At 37.2% G+C, this 21,152-nt stretch overlaps 1 protein-coding gene across 1 annotated transcript in view; it reads right to left on the bottom strand.

The window, feature by feature from the left end:
- FBXO40 (F-box protein 40) overlaps positions 1-18,161 on the bottom strand; it is a 58,244-nt gene extending 40,083 nt beyond the window's left edge. Inside the window, exons 1-2 of the mRNA XM_038582988.1 lie at positions 18,085-18,161; positions 10,252-10,293 (exon numbers count right to left, since the gene is read on the bottom strand). The gene's annotated coding sequence lies outside the window, so the exon portion shown is untranslated. The remainder of the gene's footprint in view (positions 1-10,251; positions 10,294-18,084) is intronic.
- Positions 18,162-21,152: the final 2,991 nt, after the last annotated feature.

Genomic DNA, 21,152 nt, shown 5'->3' with positions numbered 1-21,152 from the left:
TAATGCTAAAAGCTTATATATGTATTTAATCACTCTGGCTGATGCTTTTTGTTGACCCTTAATTTGTTTTCTCTGTGGTGCTTTGCCCACCCACTCATGCCACCATCTTCCTTAAGTGGACTAAAGTCTTATTCATTCATTCATTTATTCTTTTATTCACCCATCCATCACTTATTTTCCCCCCAAATTTGTTTGTTTATTGAGTTATAATTGACCTATAGTATTAGTTTCAGGTTACAAAATAATGATTTGATATTTGTATATATTGCAAAGTAAGTCTAGTTAGTATCTGTCACCACAAATAGTTACAATTTTGTTCTTGTGATGACAACTTTTAAGATTTACATTCTTAGCAACTTTTAAATATGTAATATAGTGTTATTGACCTTGGTCTTTCCCATCCCTCCCATCAGCTAGCCCAGAGAGCATAGGTCTTGACTAAGCCATATACATCTAGAAACAAAATACCAGATGCACACTCTGCATCCTACCAAAGAAAGAAGGATATTCACCACATAACAAAGGAAATGTACCCTAAGTAAAGCACAAACACAAGACAATGGACAATAGGAAGGAAAAGATTTAGGAAGTGGGACAATAATTGACAAGTGTTCCAAAACGAACACAGTACAGAGAAATCTTGTAATTTACCCCAACACTGCTCTTAACATTTTTTTATTCCCTCTTGGTATCTCATTCGCTTTTTAAATGTCTCTTAGTTATCCATGACTACTTATTTGTTATTTCTGTCATTCTCTTCCTTACCTATTGGTCTTCTCTTTCTCCATTCCTCTCCCTCTCCCCTGTTCCTCTTCTTTCCTCCTTCCTCTCTCTGAATCTCTTTCAAAAACTCAATTTCTTTCTCTTATATTGACTTTTATTCTCTCAATTTTTCTCTTAGTCAGACTCTGTCATTAACTCCCACTCAAATTTTGACAATATCTAAGTCTCTGGAATCTCCATTTCTCAACATTTTTCTCAAAATGAACTCATTTTCTGTCCATCTCTGTCAGTCTTTTTAAATCTCTCTTTTTCATCTTTCTTACTCATTCTGGCTACCCAGTTTTTCTCTGTCACTCACTTGCTCTCTCTCTTTCTTGGTATTTCTACATTTCTTTTAGTACTTTTAATGTCTTAATGTTCTTTTTTTTTTTTTTTTTTTTTTAATTTATTTTTTTTTTTTAATTTTTTTTTTAATTTTTATTTATTTATGATAGTCACAGAGAGAGAGAGAGAGAGGCAGAGACACAGGCAGAGGGAGAAGCAGGCTCCATGCACCGGGAGCCCGACGTGGGATTCGATCCTGGGTCTCCAGGATCGCGCCCTGGGCCAAAGGCAGGCGCCAAACCGCTGCACCACCCAGGGATCCTTCAATCTTTCTCAGAAACTTTTTTTCTCCAAAGTATCTTACTCAAACTCTTATTCACACTCTCTCTTTTCTTTTTCACAAAAGATAGAAAAAGAAAAAAAAAAAACAAAAGATAGAAAAAGTTTCAAAATCATAAAGGTAAAATGTTGATATATTTAATGCAGAATCTCAAAACCCAAAGCTTCTATAGCTCAAAGGTTAAAACACAGACTGACTCAAGCTATCATCTGTTCCCTGGATAGTAGCTTCCTCTCTGGTGTCTCTGCCCTATCGCATCTCCTAATCCTGAATGAGCACATATTCCATTCCCCCAGGGCTACCAGAGAACCCAGGGATGGCAAGCACTAAATGACAAGTTGACTGGCTATTTACATTTCAGGGTCTCAAGTTTGATTTATTTGAGTCTAGTATCCCAGAAATATATCCATTCAGTATCTAAAAAATTCAGCTGGACCATAATTTAGTTCACATTTATTTTCTATACATTTTTATCATGCCCTATGTTGTGTAGCATGTGTTGAAGGCTGGGAACACAATGACAGGCAAGAATGAAAAAAGTTTCTGCCCAAAAGAAATTTGTAATCTACCTATTTGCTTGGCCATTAAAGGTAATTTAAAAGGAAATGGAATTTAATCCAGGAATTAATCCTCTTTTGTTTTTTGCTTAAAACATGAATAAAGCCCAGGATTGATGGTGCAGGAGTAAGCACTGACACTCTCCTTCACTTGGGGAATGTTATGATTCTTTGATCTTTTGGGAACTATTTTAGGTGACTGTCATTAAAATTTTAAATATTTATATTTAAATATTTAACTTTTAGTTAAATGGACTAACTTTTAATGGACTAACTTTTAAACATTAAAACATTAAAATTTTTAAAAAATTAAAAAAAATTTTAAACATTAAAATTTTAAATATTTATATTTAAATATTTAACTTTTAGTTAAATGGACTAAACTTTTAATGGGCTAACTTTTAGTCCATTCTTTATATTTGAACGAATTTATTAAAATATGAAAAGATGCTATAAAAAATATCTAACTATGCAATGCTATTCATTATATTTTATTGTCAAGATTCTAGAATAAACCTAGATGTCTGTCAATAGGAGAATAGGTAAATAAATTATGATATATTTATTTATATTAATTACTCTGTGGCAATAAAAATGAATTTGGAAACCTATTTAAAAATACAATAAATTAATGTATTTATGTTTATCTCCTTCAAGTGAATTCAAGCCTCTTACATGTACTATTTTTGTTTATTGCTATCTCCCCAGAGCTAAGTACTCAGTTTGGAACAAATTAAAAAAAAAACAATAGTTGTTTTATGAGTGAACACTTGAATAGATGATGGATGAGTTAATAGTTACTGAGATGGGAAGATTCATTGGCATTTTTTTTTTGACAAGAACATATATTACATTTGAGCATAAAGACCAATAACGAAAAAATAATAGAAAGAAGCAAACTGTTAATAGGGGTTATTTTAAGGGGTTGGGATTCCATTGATCATTCACTTTCTTCATTATCTGTATGAGTCATTTTTCATTTTTCCAATAAAGAGAAAAAAATGAAAGTTAAAAAAAATCACATTTTTTCCATCTCTCTCCCATTTCCAGTCTTCCTAGTCTTGAGTGGACCCAGAGCAGAGGTCATTCCAGCTCTGCCTTCAGGCAGCTCCTCTTTCCTTTGCTCATACCCCTTCCTGGCCAGTTGTGAAAATGCAGATTTCTCCACTGCAGACAGAGGCCAATCTATGAAGAAGTAGGACTTTAGGGTTGTGCTGTATGAGGGAAGAGAATGTACTGGGTAATGATGCCCTACAGCATGATGGCAAAAATTCCCAGTTTCAGAAGTTAGCAAGAGGAAAATTGTTGACTGGGGTGGTAGCACAAAGCATCTGTTGAGAGGGCAGGCAATTGTCTGGTACCCTAGGGACACAACCTTATCCCCTGAGTAGGTCCTGTTTTGGAAAATCTAATTGACTCATTTTTCTTCAACCCCAACATGGCTTTCTTCCTGCTCTTCTCTTCTTGGGCTGAGCAGAGATCTAAGACTCCCCCCAAGTCTTGCTTGACAAGATCCTTGTTCAAGTATAGTAAATTCCTGGCAATTCCTCCAGGAATTGAGATTACCCAGAAAGTTGGTGAGGGGGGCAGGAATAGAAGGAAAAGGAAAATGAAAGTGTGAAAAAGGGCCAGAATGTACACATCTAAGCTCCATCGGGCAAGTTGCTTACTTCTTAGGGTAGTTGTGAGGTTAAAGTATGCAACTGATGAATCACTGAATTCTACTTCTGGAACTAATAATACAGTGTATGTTAATTAAATTTAAATAAAAAACTTTTTTTTAAAAAACAATTAATGTCACTAAATAATTAAAGAAAATGATTAAAATAGTGGCTACCTCAAAGTAGCCCCATGAAGACAGTAGGTCTGGAAGGAGACTGATGAAATAATAAAAGCCTTTATTAATTGATTGATTGGTTGCATCATTCTCCCTTGATGGATAAAAGTATCCTTCTTAAAGGTTTTCATAGTCATTCTTCCATCACCCCAAGAGGAAGAAAAAGGACAAATCAGACTGAAGAGAGTAGGACCCACATATCAAACTCCAGGAGATTCAAAGTTTAGGAATCCTTCTCAAATGCTCACAATTGATGTCTCTTCTATGAGCAGTTAATATTTACCTCTCAGAGAACAGAACATGGCACATTCAAAAAAAGGCTTCCTGAGACTAAACTTCTATTTTTCAAAGCCAATAACAAAACTGAAAAATTTCAGAGAAGAGGGACAGATGGTTTCAATTAAGATCTGAAAGAGGAGATTTTGTCTTTCCTTCATCATGATATTCCAGAACCCAGCAAAATGCTTGACATAGTTGTCACTCATCCATTCCACAAATATTGTGAGTGTCTGCTATGTGTCACACATAGTACAAAATGTTGGAATAAACAGAGAAGATGTCCAAGTTGCTGTCCTCATGAAGCTTACATTCTGGTAAGGAAATCAATCTATACAAATGTAAACAAATAATACATTTTGTAAATGGAATGAGTTAAGGGTCTTAGGAAAAAGAAAGACAAGACATAGATTTAGGGACTGGAGAAGTCATTTTAGGTCCCCAGCTATTTTCATGATCTGTGCCCTAGTCTCTCCTTGCCCAAGCACACTTCTTGCTGAACTTCCTAGAAGGTGTTAGAATTGCAAAGAAACGCAAAAACTCCAGTAGTTGAATATTTAAGGAAGCAAGAGGAATGCAAAAATTATCGTTTCTCTACCAGGCTGAGAGATACAGCCTAACCATATCAGAGATAGTAAATTGATGGTAAAACTCTCAATGCTATTTCAAAAGTAAAGATAGAGCCCAAATGTCCACCAACTGATGAATGGATAAAGGGGTGGTATGTATATACAATGGAATATTACTCAGCCAACAAAAAATGAAAATTTGCCATTTGCAATGACATGAATGGAGCTAGAATGTATTATGTTAAGTGAAATAAGTCAGGTGGAGAAAGACAAATACTTATTTGATTTCACACATATGTGAAATTTAAGAAAAAAAACCATAAACATATGGGAGGGGGGGAAGAAAAAGAAGAGGGAAACAAGACATAAGAGATTCTTCATGATAGAGAACAAACTGAGGGTTGATGGAGGGTGGGGAATGAGCTATATGGGTGATGGGTATTAAGAAGGGCACTTGTGATGAGCACTGGGTGCTGTATGTAAGTGATAAAACACTAAATTCTACTCCTGGAACCAATATTGCATGTATGTTAACTAAAAAAAAATTTTTTAAGGTGAAGATTGATTTAACACACATCCTTGAGTTGTTTCTTCAGGATTTAAATCCTTGCAGATCGAGAATTGATGCCGACCCTTGCTGGCCCATGTGACTTCAACCAACTAGGACATGGACTCTGGTCAACTTTTGCCCCAATTCTATACTGACCTCTCCTTTGCTAAGCCCTTCATGAATATGCATGCACCTTTGGCTTAAAACCTCCCCAATTCTAGAATTCAACAAGACAAAAAACTTTTGCACAGCAAAGGAAGTAGTCAACAAACCCAAAAGACAACCTACAAAATGAGAGAGGATTTTGCAAATGTCTTATCAGATAAAGGGCTAGTATCCAAGATCTATAAAGAACTTATCAAACTCAACACCCAAAAACAAACAATTCAGTCAAGAAATGGGTAGAAGACATGAATAGACATTTCTCCAAAGAAGATATACAAATGACTAAGAGATGCATGAAAAAATGTTCAACATTACTCAGCATTAGGGAAATACAAACCAAAACCACAATGAGATACCACTTCACACTAATCAGAATGGTGAAAATTAACAAGTTATGAAATAAATGTTGGTGAGGATGTGGAGAAAGGGGAACCCTCTTACACTGCTGGTGGGAAGGCAAGCTGGTACAACCACTCTGGAAAACAGCATGGAGTTTCCTCATAAAGCTAAAAATAGAGCTACGCTATGACGCAGCAATTACACTGGTGGGTATTTACCTAAAGGATGTAAACATAGTCATCCAAAGGAGCACCTGTATCCCAATGTTTATAGCAGCAATGTGCAATGCCCAACTAAGGAAAAAGCCCAGATGTCCATTGACAGATGAATGGATAAAGAAGATGTAACACACACACACACACACACACACACACACACACACAATGGAATATCATTCAGCCATCAAAAAATGAAATCTTAAAAAAAATGAAATCTTGCCATTTGCAACAATGTGGATGGAACTACAGGGTATTATGCTAAGCAAAATAAGTCTTCCTCTGATTAGAGGAAGACAAATATGATATGATTTCAGTTGTATGGAATTTAAGAAACAAAACAGAGGATCATAGGGGAAGGGAGGGAAAAATAAAATAAGACAAAATGAGAGAGGGAGACGATCATAAGAGACTCTTTTTTTTAAAAATATTTTTTTCTTTATTTATTTATGATAGTCACAGAGACTCTTAATCATAGGAAACAAACTGAGGGCTGCTAGAGGGAAGGCGGGTGGGGAGGTGGGGTAACTGGGTGATGGGCATTAAGGAGACCACGTGATATAATGAGCACTGGATATTATATGATGAATCACTGAACTCTACCTCTAAAACTAATAATACACTATATATCAATTAACTGAATTTAAATGAAATAAATAAATAAATAAATACTTTTATAAAGATGGGGGGAAAAAGAAGAATAAAAAACCTTCCCCAATTCTGTCATTCAGGGAGACACTGCTTTGGGCAATAGTTCTCTTTTACTTGTTGCAAGTAAAATCCTTCCTTTTCCTATTCTTTGGCTTTGTTGTGTCTTTTAGCTTGACATCACCAAGAAGCAAATCTAGTTTCAGGTAACAATTTCAGAGAGTTATAAGTGTTATGAAAGAAATAGAGCTGAGGATGAAAAAGAGATTACTGAGCTAGTGGATGAAATTTAGAAAGGATGGTTAAGGAAGGCTCTGAGAAGGTAACTTTGAAAGGAGACAATTTGTTGAATAACTGTAGAGATTAACGTAGTCTTTTTCTTTTCTCTCATTTATGAAAAAGATGGATGGGCTTCCATCAATGAAAACTTTTATGGACAACAAAATACTTTAAGAAAGCCTTAAATCACTGTTTAAAGATGACCCTGAATAACTGAATGACTCAAAATTTTCAAGTCCAAATAGTTTATTGAAAATTTGTCTTAAAGAACATAATATACTTTATGGGAAGAGATAATTCCAAGATCCTACTGTGTCATCCAAGGTGCTGGAAATATCCTCTTTTTCCCAGGGAGGAAGGGTGAGAGGAGGGATTAAGAGACAGGAGGAATAGAGCAGTAAAGTATAATATACTTCTAATTGGAGCTCTGAAGGAGAGAGACAAGTATAGTTGGGCAGTATTTTAAATATAATATCTAAGAATTTTCCAGAATGGATTAATTCAATACTTAGATTCTGGAAGCTGTGAAACCTCAAGAGAAGATAGGGGAAAAATCCTCATGTGGATGCATTATGAACATCAAAGAGCTTGTTGGCTATCACATGCTGTACATAACTGCAAAGAATGAAAAGATATATAGTCTAAATGGTGGGTTAAAATGGGTCCAGGTTTTGTTTTGTTTTCTTTTCTTTTGCTAGTTTTCCCATCGGGAGGAGGCAGTAAGAAACAGATAAGATTTTTTGTTTGACTTATGGGCTCCATTGTGTCTTGGCAGGTTCCTATTTATCCTCGATTTTCCCTGTTTCACATGCAGTCTCCTTTCCCAACTGCCAGACCTGCTGACTTGTAGTGACTTCAAACCCACCACTGAAGCAGAGGTAAAAGCAGCCTTCACCATATCCCACAATAAAGTCCAATATCTGTAATAAATCTCTCGTTCTTCATCATTCATACCATTCTGTCTTCTTGATCAAACTCTAATTGTTAGTCTGTGTTTTGGATGGCCATAGGACTAGATAAAATTTTGGAATTTTGTCACTATACCAGAAGATCTGAGTAGCTATTAGGGGTTAACAATTGATTGCAATATCCAAGGGAGAAAACTATAAGTTTTCATCATCTCTACTCATTGCACTTTACTCATTTATGCTATTTTTCTGGCCTTTGTAGGCATAGAAATGTTTAAATTTAAGCAAATTAATGTAAAATATAACAGGTCAGGGGTGCCTGGATGGTTCAGTTGGTTAAGCGTCTGACTCTTGGTTTCAGCTCAGGTCATGATCTCAGGGTCCTGAGATGGAGCCCCAAGTCAGGCTCTTTGCTCAGTGTTGAGTCTACTTGAGATTCTCTCTCCATCTGCCCTTCCTCCCCCTTCAAACAAACAAACAAACAAACAAACAAACAAACAAATCTTTAAAACAATGTAAAAGCTTGGCAGACATGGTAAGATCAAAACGGCATGCACAGCTGAATTATGCTAAGGGCTCCAGGGCTTTTGGATTTATCTTCAACCTCTTTCCCTTGCACCCTTTATTGGCTCCATAAGCAATTTGCCTTCAATATAGATGTACTACACAGATGAATAATTTTCACCATTTCCACTGTTACCAAAAGTCACCAATATTTCTTGAATGGAGGATGCCAATAGTTGTACAACCCATTTCCTTCCTTTTGCTCCTTTACATTCCTTTCTTTTTTCTCCTCTCATAAGACCCAGGGCCATCTTTTAAAAACAAACTGAAATGTGTTTTTTCAATGCCCAAAGAATAGAACTCCAACATCAGGGCTTGTAAGGCTGTGCATGATCAAGCCCTTTTCTACCTCTCACCATCATCTTTTGCCAACTTCTCCTACTACTCTCCAGCATGTTGACCTTGCTTAAGTTTCTAGAATTCTTCAAGGTTCTGTTAAAACAAGAGCCTTTGCTCATGTTGGTCCTTTGCCTGGAATGTTCTTTTCTCTTTCAATTTCTCCTAATTAATTTATACTAATCTTTCAGGTTTCAGTTCAAATACTTCATCACAGGAGCCTTTCCTGATGGGTTTCTCTGTTATATGCACTCATATATATAACTCTAAACTTTCCTTATGCACAATGGAAAACAACTGCTTTGTTTATGTGTGTCTGTGTGTATATTCTTCTTTCCAAACACAAAACATATATTTTTTCTGAATGACTTATGCCTGTGGAGTGTGTCTATGTGTTTTTGTTTTCCCACAAAATTTTTATCATAGTTCCTATTAAATTTTGCAGGCCACTTTGTTCACTTTAATATCAAATCTGAGAAATTTTGCTATATTTTGAAGTTAATTGCTAATCAGTCTAGCTCCAACTTTCCACCCTCTAACTCCTCTAACACAAAAGAGATACACACCATCTGCACATACCATTTCCATCTCTACCACAGAACACCCAGGGCAAACAGAATTAAGCATGAGAATTATTCCTCTTATTGAAAACAGGCAAATGCATTATCTTTTTCACCATGACATCATGTAACTGATATCATGAATTTAAAAATTGCACCTGTCTGTCCCAGGATAAAGTGCAAAGGTAGAAAGTGACATTTTCATTGCTGTCATGGAACACCTTTAATCAGATAACAGTGAATCATCATAGATCCCAATGGATCAATGATAACCATGGGTTACAATGGATCATGGTGCAACCACCAGTAACTGGTTTCCATGGACCATCAACTATAAATCATGTTGGAATAACCATGAAACTACTTTGGATCATCATGAGTCAGATTGAGGAGATCCCGGAATCACCATATGTACCACTGAATGACAACTCTTATATAAGGATGCCTGAAAAGGTCAGGAAATAGGGGAGGGTTGTCTCTTCCAACCTCAAATTTATTCTCCTCTCTTTCCTTCATATATACATAGTTAAAATCTCTGGACTGGAAGTAGATTCAGTCGCCTCCTTGAGGAGTGACTCTGAACAAGTCATGTCAGCTAATTAAGGCTCAAGTAAAACTACGATAATAACAGCCCCAGAGTAATCTATATTCATTCATTAAACAAATATTCATAGAGCACCTACTATTTGCTAAAAACTATTCTAGGCAATGGGAGTACATCAATGAACAAAATACACAAAGACTTTGTCCTTTTGGAACTTATGTTCTAGTGGAGAGCTAGAGTGGAAGAAAACAAACAAGGCAGGAGTTATAGCAGTGAAGTACTAAGCACAGAACCTCCCACAGAAAGTCCTCAAGAGTTATGTGTAAGCATTTTTAGTCAAGGTTACTGCCCCACCTCCAAAGGTCTTTCTCAGATAACACCAGCTCTATTCTCTATTACTTAAGTTTGGATATTGCTTAGAGAAAACCTCAGGACTCTAAGTACATGCAAGTTCAGCATCGCATCCCAAATGGTCTCACAAAACTATGCCCAGTGTTTGAATCTCAAAGATACTTACTTGAGCAAGTTCCAGAACTTCTCTGAAATGTAGCTTCTTTTTCTTTAAATAGAAAAAAAATATATTACTAACAAACTCTGTAAGTATTCTCTCTTTTAATTACTCAAAATGTTTTTTTTATTCTTTTTTCTTGAAAACCTTGTTTATTGTTCTTCTCAAAGAACTGTTTTTTGATTGATCTCTGTTGTTTCTTTGTTTTTTGCTTTTTCAATTTCTCCTCATCTTTACCATGACTTCTTACTATTTCTTTGCATTTATTTTGCTATTTTTTCTCTAAATCTTAAGTTGGTCATCTAGAATTAGAACCTTCTTTCTTTTTCTATGATTTATGTTTAAGGCTAAATCTTTTTTAAAATTTATTTTATTTTTTTTTATTATTATTTTTTATAAATTTATTTTTTATTGGTGTTCAATTTGCCAACATATAGCATAACACCCAGTGCTCATCCCACCAAGTACCCCCCTCAGTGCCCATTACCTAGTCACCCCAACCTCCCGCCCACTTCCCCTTCCACTATCCCCTTGTTCATTTCCCAGAGTTAGGTGTCTCTCATGTTTTGTGACCCTCACTGATATTTTCACTCATTTTCTCTCCTTTCCCTTTATTTCCTTTCACTAATTTTTATATTCCCCAAATGAATGAGACCATATAATGTTTGTCCTTTTCCGATTGACTTATTTCATTCAGCATAATACCCTCCAGGTCCCTCCATGTCAAAGCAAATAGTGGGTATTTGTCATTTCTAATGGCTGGCTAAATCTTTAATTTGGGTACCATTTTAGCCTCATTCCACACACTTTGCTTTCAGTATAGATCAACATTTTAAATATAAGTGTTTTGTATTTTCCATTGTGGCTTTTTCTTTAAGCCATGAAATTGCTTAGAAGTATGGTTTTACTTTCCAAAAAATGAGATTTTTGGGAGGAGAAAGAAAAAAATGTTTTCCCCTTTACTTCTTACTTTATAACATTACAGTCAGGGAATGAGGTCAGTGGGTATGTTTTCTTCGGTATTTGTTGAGCTTCCATTCTGGCTTAGCTTATAGATAATTATCATAAATGTTACATTGTTATATGAACAAAGTCCAAGTGCACTGCTAGACATTACCCAAAGTATACAAAAATACTGATTTGAAGGGACACATGCACCCCAATGTTCATAGCATTATCGACAATAGCCAAATTATGGAAAAAGCCCAAATCTTCATTGACTAATGAATGGATAAAGAGATTGTGATACACACACACACACACACACACACACACACACACACAATGGACTATTCCTCAGCCATAAAAAATAACAAAATCTTGCCATTTGCAATGATGTGGATGGAACTAGAATGTATTATGCTTAGTCAGAGAAAGACAAGTAACCATATGATTTCAGTCATAAGTGGGATTTAAGAAACAAAACAGATGAACATCGGGGGGGGCGGAGAGGCAAACCATAAAACAGACTCTTAACTATAGAGAACAAACTGAGGATTGATGGAGGGAGGTTGGTAGGAGATGGGCTAAAGGGGTTATGGGTATTAAGGGAGGCACTTGTCATGAGCATTGGGTGCTGTATGTAAGTGATGAATCACTAAATTCTACTCTTTAAACTAGTATTATACATATGTTAACTAACTAGCATTTAAATGAAAACTTGAAACAAAGAAGTGTTTTTCTTATTATTTGAATTACATATCATATATATTTAAGTGAAGCTTGTTCATTTTATATCCTGATGACCTTGTCTGTTTGATCTATCAGTTCCTTAGAGAGTTATAATAAAGTCTCTTAGTTTGTTGGTAGATATTTTTGTTTTTCCTTTTAATTCTGTCAATTTTGTTTTATATATCTTTACTCTTTGTTTAGAGGCTTATACATTGTAGAAATACTAAAAATAATTTGTCCGTAGAGTCCCTTTCTTTCTCTCTCCAAGTGTCTTTGTCCAACCCATAGACTTATATTCCACAAGAGCTTTCACTATTCTCTGCATGTCCCCCTCAACCCTCTCTCTATTTTCTAATTCATATGTGATCTATGATCTTGCCTAAGATCACAACCAAGGTGTGGCAGAGAAAGGTGAGGAAGAGACATGGAGAGTGTAGTTGAAAGGAGTGAGATGTGCTCTGACCTGAGCCAGGCCAAGAGGAAAGGAGTAAGATGGAGGCACAAGGGAACAAACAACAATTCCTGGCTGTGTTTTAAGTAGTATTTAGACAGAGAAAATGATGTATAATGTCAAAAATTTATTTATTTATTTATTTATTTATTTATTTTCAATTCCAGTACAATTAGCATACATTAGTTTCAGGTGTACATTATAGTGATTCAACAATTCTATACATTATTCAGTGCTTATCATGATAAATGTACTCTTAATCTCCTTCATCTATTTTACTCATTCCCGCCCACCTCCTTTCTGGAAATACATATAAAAAATTGCTCCTATCCATTGCTTCTCAATAGATTCCAAACCCTGTGCCAGTGTCTATAAGTGTTTGTCCTTATAGACCTCCACTGATATGTGAGCCAGGGTACATGACTCCCACTTTGCTGATGAAGTCGTTGAGGCTCAGGGAGTTGAAGTAAGTTGAGATTAGCTCTGTCTACCTTGACATCACAGTAACAAATTTTAAAAATGGAAGGAGTGGGATGCCTGGGTGGCTCAGTGGTTGAGCGTCTGCCTTTGGCTCAGGGTGTGATCCTGGAGTCCCTGGATCGAGTCACACATCAGGCTCCCTGCGTGGAGCCTGCTTCTCCCTCTGCCTGTGTCTCTGCCTCTCTCTCTCTCTGTCTCTCATTAATGAATAAATACAATCTTAAAAAAAAAAGTAAAAATGGAAGGAGTAAAACATAAGAATCAGATGATTAACTCAGAAAAAGTTTGTGGAGAGGTGAGAGGAGGGTTAGGAGATAACAAGTATTCAAACAGCATTAACCGTAAAAGAAAAGATGGACAAATCAGAAAGCATAAACATATTGAGTGTGGTCTCAGCTACAGACTAGCTGTAGTCTCATGGGGAAGCCTTAGAGCACAATTTTGCAGCATTGACAGAGCTCTGGACCTGGCAGGAAGCACGGTAGGGGTGTACAAGGCAGACTTGGACAGCTCTCATTTGCCCCAGGGCAATTCCTCGGAGAAAGAGGCAGCTTTGAGCTATCTGGGTACCTGGGAATTGGGTATATTACCTAGTTAAAGGGATCTGGGTAGAGCAATGACAAAAAACACTATACATGTTGTTTGTAAAAATACCACTAAAAAGAGTGCAGTGAGGCTTCTACTTCTGGGAAGATGAAGTAGATGTATTTTCCCTATTCTCTCTGCTAACTAAAATAAAATATCTGAATATTACATATAAACAATCATAAGAAGACTCTCTAAGGTGGAGAGAAGGCAGATAAACCAAGGATACCCCCAAAATTCACTGTCATAAATTTTTTTTAAATTTTTTTTTCAATTTTTATTTATTTATGATAGTCACAGAGAGAGAGAGAGGCAGAGACACAGGCAGAGGGAGAAGCAGGCTCCATGCACCGGGAGCCCGATGTGGGATTCGATCCCGGGTCTCCAGGATCGCGCCCTGGGCCAAAGGCAGGCGCCAAACCGCTGCGCCACCCAGGGATCCCTGTCATAAATTTTATGTTGTTTTTCTGCCTTATATATCTGAAAGTGGACACTAGAAAAGCCAGCATCTCTGAAATCCAATGGACACAGATTTTTTAAAAAGCCCCCCCCCCCCCCAAAAGCCTACTCTCCTGTCGAAGGACCAGGAAAGGGGCAGCCAACCAAAACAGACTTTTTGACAACATGGACTCTACAAAGAAACTACAGCCTAGCTAGCAAAGGCTGAGTGAAAAGCCTAGACTGCCACTTTTTCCACACTGGAAAAATGTATATCCTCCCCAGCTTCTTTACACTTGGGAGGCATCATAGAAGGCTGAGTGGAGACCAGGACTTCTATCCCTATAGGATGGCAATAAGTACCTCTCCTCCCACATGGTGTCAGTTGAGACCCATGTGGGGAAGCCTGGAATTCCAATCCTACCTAGTGTTAATGCAGTGTTCCTCCCTCTCCTTGCTGGGGTGGTATCAGATGAGGCTTGGCAGAGAGTGAAGACTTTCATGGCTTCTCAATAGTACCAATCCCTCCTCCACCCCACCCCCCAACAGGTGTCAGTGGGTGCCACATGGGAAGCAATAATGAGGTGTCCCTCCCCTTACCCAGGATGGAATTAACAGAGGCCTACTGAGGAACCTAATCTTCTACTCCCACTCTGTTGTAATGAGTCCCTTCCCTCCCTTCCCCCAGTGTCACGGGAGGCTGAGTGGAAAACCTGGACTTCCACCCCCACTGAACAGTAATAAGGTAGTATCCCTTCCACCCACCAGCTTGGTGTCAGAGGAGGCCTTCTAAAATACAAGATTTAAAAAAATATTTTATTTATTTATTCATGAGAGACAGAGAGAGAGAGAGAGAGAGTGGCAGAGACAGAGACTGAGGGAGAAGCAGGCTCCATGCAGGGAGCCCGATGTGGGACTCGATCCCAGGACTGCGGAATCATGACCTGAGCCAAAGGCAGACAGACGCTCGACTGCTGAGCCACCCAGGTGTCTCCAAAATACAAGATTTAATAAGATTCTGAGTCTTATAACACAATGAACAAAATGTCCAAGCTTTAAGTGAAAATCATGTCTTACTAAGAACCAAGGAGATCTCATACTGAGACAATTAATAAATGCCAACACTGAGATGACACAGGTGCAAATTATCTGACAAGAGTTTTATTTTTATTTTTTAATTTTTATTTTTTAATTTTTATTTATTTATGATAGTCACATAGAGAGAGAGAGAGAGAGAGAGAGAGAGAGGCAGAGACATAGGCAGAGGGAGAAGCAGGCTCCATGCACCGGGAGCCCGATGTGGGATTCGATCCCGGGTCTCCAGGATCGCGCCCTGGGCCAAAGGCAGGCGCTAAACCGCTGCGCCACCCAGGGATCCCTGACAAGAGTTTTTTTTTTTTTTTAATTTTTATTTATTTATGATAGTCACAGAGAGGGAAAGAGAGAGAGGCAGAGACACAGGCAGAGGGAGAAGCAGGCTCCATGCACCGGGAGCCCGATGTGGGATTCGATCCCAGGCGCCAAACCGCTGCGCCACCCAGGGATCCCCTGACAAGAGATTTAAATTTAAATTTTAAATTTACAAATTTTTACTCTTAAAAAATGAAAAACATGAAGTTTCAGGAAAGCAATAGGAAGACTAAAAAAAGCAATAAAGATATAAAGAAGAACTAAATGAAAAATTTAGAACCAAAAAATACAACCAAAAGAAAGAAAACTCAATGGATAGGCTCAACAGCAAAATGGGGGAGACAGAGGGAAGAATTGGTGAACTTGAACAATAAAAGCTATGCAATCTCAACAACAAAGAGAAAATAGCCTGGAAAAAATAAATAGAACCTTAAGGACCTGTGGGACGAAAAGAGATCTAACATTTGTGTCATCTGAGTCTCAGAAGCGGAGTTGGAGGGAGGGCTGAAAAGTATTTTTTTAAAAATGACTAAAACTTTCCAGCATTTGGCAAAAACCATAAATCTACGGGTTGAAAAAACTCATCAAAACGCAAATGGATCAAAAAAAAAAAAAACAAAAAAAACCCAAAAAACTCAAATGGATCAAGCCCAAAGAAATTCATGCAAAGACATATCATAGTCAGTCTTCTGAAAACCAAAGACAGATTTGATCTTGAAAGCAGTCAGACAGAATGACACATTATTGAAGGGGAATTAAAGACATTCACAGATGAAGGGAAACTAAGAGAATTTGTTACTGGCAGACCTAACCTAAAAGAATGGCTAATGGAAGTTCTTGAAACAAATAGAAAATGGAAAAAGAAGGACTCTTGGAAGACCAAGAAGTCAGAAAGAACACATAGATAAAAATATGGATAAACACAATACGTTTCCTTCTCCTCTTGAGTTTTGTTTGATGGTTGAAGAAAAATTAAAATGCTCTTTTGCGTGGTTCTCAATGAATATAGAGAAAATATTTAGCATGATTATATTATAATTAGGGAAGGGTAAAGGGGTGTAAAGGAGATGAAGCTTCTACAATTCACTCAAACTATCAATACCAGTTGACTTTGATAAATATATATTATATAATAATATATTAAGAGATTATATAATGCATCTAATTATAATAATTATATATTATAAAATATCTTTATAGATAACATATAAATGTATAATATGATAATATAATACAATAAAGTAACTTCAAATGTAATTATTTAAGTTGAAAATAAAAGGATGAAAAAGATGCAATGCAAACATTAAAAGAACACTGGTATGCCTATCTTAATATTAGACAAAGTACAGAGCAAAGCAAATTACCAAGGACAGAGAAGGACATTACATAAAGATATAAGGGTCAATTGTCTAAGAGCTAGTCATCCTAAATGTGTATGCACCAGAGAACAGAAATGTGAAGCAAAAACGGATAGAACTAAAAGGAAAAATAGACAAAACCACAATTATATTTGGAGACTTGAACATCTCTCCACCAGTGATTGATAGAACTAAATAAGATGATTACTTCCCTCAAAAATTGCAGTAAAAATTTGGGGAAGGAATGCCTGAGAAGCCTTCAATCATCACCATCAGGATATGCCAAGTCGGTCATAACAGACATGATCTCTAACTCCATGGAGCTTATCTCCAGTGGGGAAGACAGGTAATTACAGTCATGCTCAAGTGTAGTTAAGTGGAGTAATAAGAAAATTCAGGGCCCTCTGTCTGTCTGTCTGTCTCTCTCTCTCTGTGTCTTTCATGAATAAATAAATAAAATCTTAAAAAAAAGAAAAAAAAAGAAAATTCAGGGTCCTATTGGAGTCAGAAAAGGATTCTTTCTGAGGAATCATCATTTAAGCCAACCTCTGGAGAGAAAGTATAAACTCTGCAAGTGAAGAAATGGGTAAAAGTGCTTTAGGGAGAGGGAACCGCATTCAGCTATCCAAGATTTGAGAAAACTTGCTCATCAAAAATAACAGTGATTCTTGGGACGCCTGGGTGGCTCAGCAGTTGAGCATCTGCCTTTGGCTCAGGGTGTGATCCCAGGGTTCCAGGATCAAGTCCCACGTCAAGCTCCCTTCAGGGAGCCTGCTTCTCCCTCTGCCTGTGTCTCTGCCTCTCTCTGTGTGTCTCTCATGAATTAATAAATAAAATCTTTAAAATATTGCAACTTGTCTTTGTCTCAAACAGCTAGACTTCCCATTGATTCTAGGATTCTATGTTAAATATACCTCAGAGGAAGATTAATGATATCTATCAATTATTGGATGCTTATTACATGCCAAGTGTGATGCTAAGCACCTTCATATGTTACATAATTCTTACCAAAAGCTGTGATAGAGACATTTTTATGAATTCAATTTTAGAAAAGGAAAAACTGAGGTTGAAAAAAATTTAGTTTTGCCTAAGGTCAAGATGCTAGAAAATGTTGGTTCTGGGGTTCAAACCTAAAGCTTCTATCTATAGTGCCTCTAGCTTGGCGAACTGGACTTCAGGGCAGTTTAGCTGCTGGCCTGCTGTGTTGGGCTGAGCTATATCATTTTCATATTGAATATGGGACATGTTATTTTCTGTTATAGACTGAATGTGTCCACTCCAAACTCATATGTTGAAATCCTAACCTTCAATGTGATGGTATTTGGAGGTGGGGGTGTGGGCCTTTGGGAGGAAATTAGATCATGAGGATGGAACTGTCATGAATGGGATGAATGCCTTTAAAAAGGGGGGCCCAGAGCGTTTCTCTCTCCCTCCCCCCCTCTCTCTTACTTTCTGCTATGTGAGGATACAAGAAATTAGCACTCTGTCATCCAGAAGAGGCTCTCATCAGAACCCAAACATGCTGGTACTCTGGCCTTGGACTTCCAGTATCCAGAACTGTGGGAAAAAAAATTTCTGTTATCTCTGTATTTTGTTATAGCAGCCTGAACTAAAACATCTCCACCTCGACAATATGTCACTTGCCTTAGAAAATGGTCCAATCCAAGTCATATCCTTCAGAGATTTTCCATCATGTTCTGAGTCTGGCAGAAAATGAGAGACTCATGACACAAACCAAAAAAACCCCACCCTTGCTTTGCCCTTGCAGGTGAGGTGATACAGGAGAGGAATATCTGTGTGTCTTTGTCCTTTCCAGTTGCCATCGATATAATCCAGGATGTGCACACCATCAAAATATGCAGTGTAGATGTGATCTTTGTAAATTGGTCCCACTTTGGGAAAGAATGAGATGGAATCAGAAATATATTTATTTAACAATTCATGCTTAAAATATTGTATAATATATAATAAAAAATACACGTAAGTACACCTATGAATCATTTTAATAGCCATTTTATTAACCTAAGAACTACAGGGAAGTGTAAGGTCCCCTTTATCATAGAAGTCTTTCCATGGAGGATTCTCAGTTTATTAAAAATAAATTTTACATTGTATTATGCACAGGTGTATACTACTTTCATAGTGATTTAATGTAAACAGAAAGGGAAGAGGGAAAAATTAAAAAAAAAAGAAAGGGAAGAGGAGAAAAGCAAATACAGTAAAAATGAGGAGAGAGAATTAGGGAAAGAGGCCATGGGGAAATGCAAAAAGAAGACAGGAGAACAAATTCACCCCTGTGAGGCCTGCATCCTCTCCCCTACACCAGAGCAGTTGGTCATAAGTCAATCTACACTCATCTTTCCTATTTGCTGCTGTTGATTTGGCAAAGATTTCATTTAAATAAGAACAGGAGTAGGGTTGAGGGTATGAAAGAAAAAACAAAGTAGCAACTAGGGAAGTCCTGAGAATCTACATGGGCTGATTTAAAAACTGTACACTCCAAGACTGAGATGGCAGACCTGGAGTTCTTGCTTGGGTGTGACCTGACTCCCTGCCCCCATCCCTACCAAACCAATCAGGATATTGTTTCACCAGGCTTCTTTTGATAACTTTTCTCCAGCAGATCACTCACCCATTTCCCTGTCTAATCAAATACTATTTCTACTCCAAAAATCACTTCCTTAGGATTCCCAGTTTTACTGCTTGTCCAACTCTTCCTCATAGCATCCACTTGGTGTTTACTACACAAGCCAGCAACAGTATTGCCATGAGAGGAGTGGGAGCATCGCCTATATATAAATTTGGAAGTTACAGGTTTGTGTTCTTACATATCCTAGTAATTTTGTCTCAGGTATTCACAATTTAGTTTTACCACCTTTAAGTTGGCTTTCTCATGTGTTAACCTAGACCTTTGAGGTTATTTCAATTTTGCTTCCATCCCCATCCATAGCAAGCTATTTCGACTAGTTCTTTGGGACACTGTGGAGAAGTAGGTCTTTTCCAGAGTTTCTTATTGATTTAAGCCTTTTATTAAAACTTTCTAATTGAAGCCACTGAATTCAAAGTCTGCAGCACCCCTTGGATAACCAAAGGTTCTCAATTCCAGCAACATTTTAGGAACACTTGGGGAGTTTTAAGACCTACCAGTGCCTAGGGCCTATCCCAGACCAATTACATCAGAATTTCTAGGTGTAGGACAGTAGTTTTAAAGTTTTCCAGGATATTCTAATGTGTAGCCACTGAACTTGTTCAGTTTAGAACCACCGAACTTCAAACAGAAAATCCTCTTAATTAGTATCTCCTTTATTCTGAGCACATTAGCTCCAATTAGCACCATTTACATCTCATTTCTGAGCTTGTATATTTTCTAGTTATTTCTTTTTCTTTTTTTCTTTTTCTTTTTTTCAAATTACCTCCATTTATGTGAGAAGCATAGAATTTATTTAGTTTGGGTAGATGATTTTGTTTTAGTCAATTGACAAATGTAGTTTCCATAAATTTTATTTTTCTGTATAACCTCTGCAATTTCAATGGAAAAAAATCACTATTATCTGTGCAAACATATTAAAATAATCCAGCGACAAATTTGAATGTACATCTATTGTTATTTGAGTTTCCTTTGCTTCTGTTTGCAGCAATATTAGACTGAACAAGAAACCACTTCTAGTACAGCACACTTTTCTTAAAATGCTGGATGTTATGTAAAAAATATACTTAAAAAATTCATGACTAGACTGGTAAAATCAAAGAATTCCTTGTAGGGCAGAAATGTCAATCAAATAATTAAACATTGTAAAAGAGTAAGTGAAGCACTGGAACCAAAGTTTACCATAGTGATATCTTCGGATCCCTGGTAGTCTAGAGTGCGGACTTTAATGGATTATGTATTCTGGGGGATAGGAGTCTGGGACTCCTAACAGGTGAGAGGTAAGATCTAAACTATAAAAAGCGGGCAGCCCTGGATGGCTCAGCGGTTTAGCACCACCTTCAGCCCAGGGTGTGATCCTGGAGTCCTGGAATCGAGTCCCATGTTGGGCTTCCTGCATGGAGCCTGCTTCTCCCTCTGCCTCTTCTCCCTCTGCCTGTGTCTCTGCCTCTCTCTCTGTCTCTCTCTGTCTCTGTCTCTCTCTCTCTCTCTCAGTGTCTCTATGAATAAATAAATAAAATCTTTAAAAAAAAAACTATAAAAAGCCAAAACTCAAGAAGGGCAGCACCCTTAGTAAGTAAAGCAGAGAAATATCTGGTCTGCAGATTGAAGTGATAAGGCTGGAAGCCCATCCAAATATGGCTCTGAGTGTCTCAGGTCATTTTACTACTTCTTTATCTTTACAAAACATCAACTCAGAGATTAAAGTGGCCCAGAATTGGTACGTCTCCCAGGTAACTGGCAGAAATATGTGCAAATATTTTTTTTTCTGGAAGACTTTATTTATTTATTTTAAATAAACCCTTATTTTTAAGTAAACACAGTGGGGCTCAAACTCATGACTGGGAGATCAAGAGTCACATGTTCCACC

The sequence above is a fragment of the Canis lupus genome, chromosome 33 (genome assembly GCF_011100685.1).
Source record: "Canis lupus familiaris isolate Mischka breed German Shepherd chromosome 33, alternate assembly UU_Cfam_GSD_1.0, whole genome shotgun sequence".
Classification (NCBI taxonomy): Eukaryota; Metazoa; Chordata; class Mammalia; order Carnivora; family Canidae; genus Canis; species Canis lupus.
The sequence above is the reverse complement of the archived record's forward strand: the minus strand, read 5'-3'. Positions and strand labels throughout refer to the sequence as shown.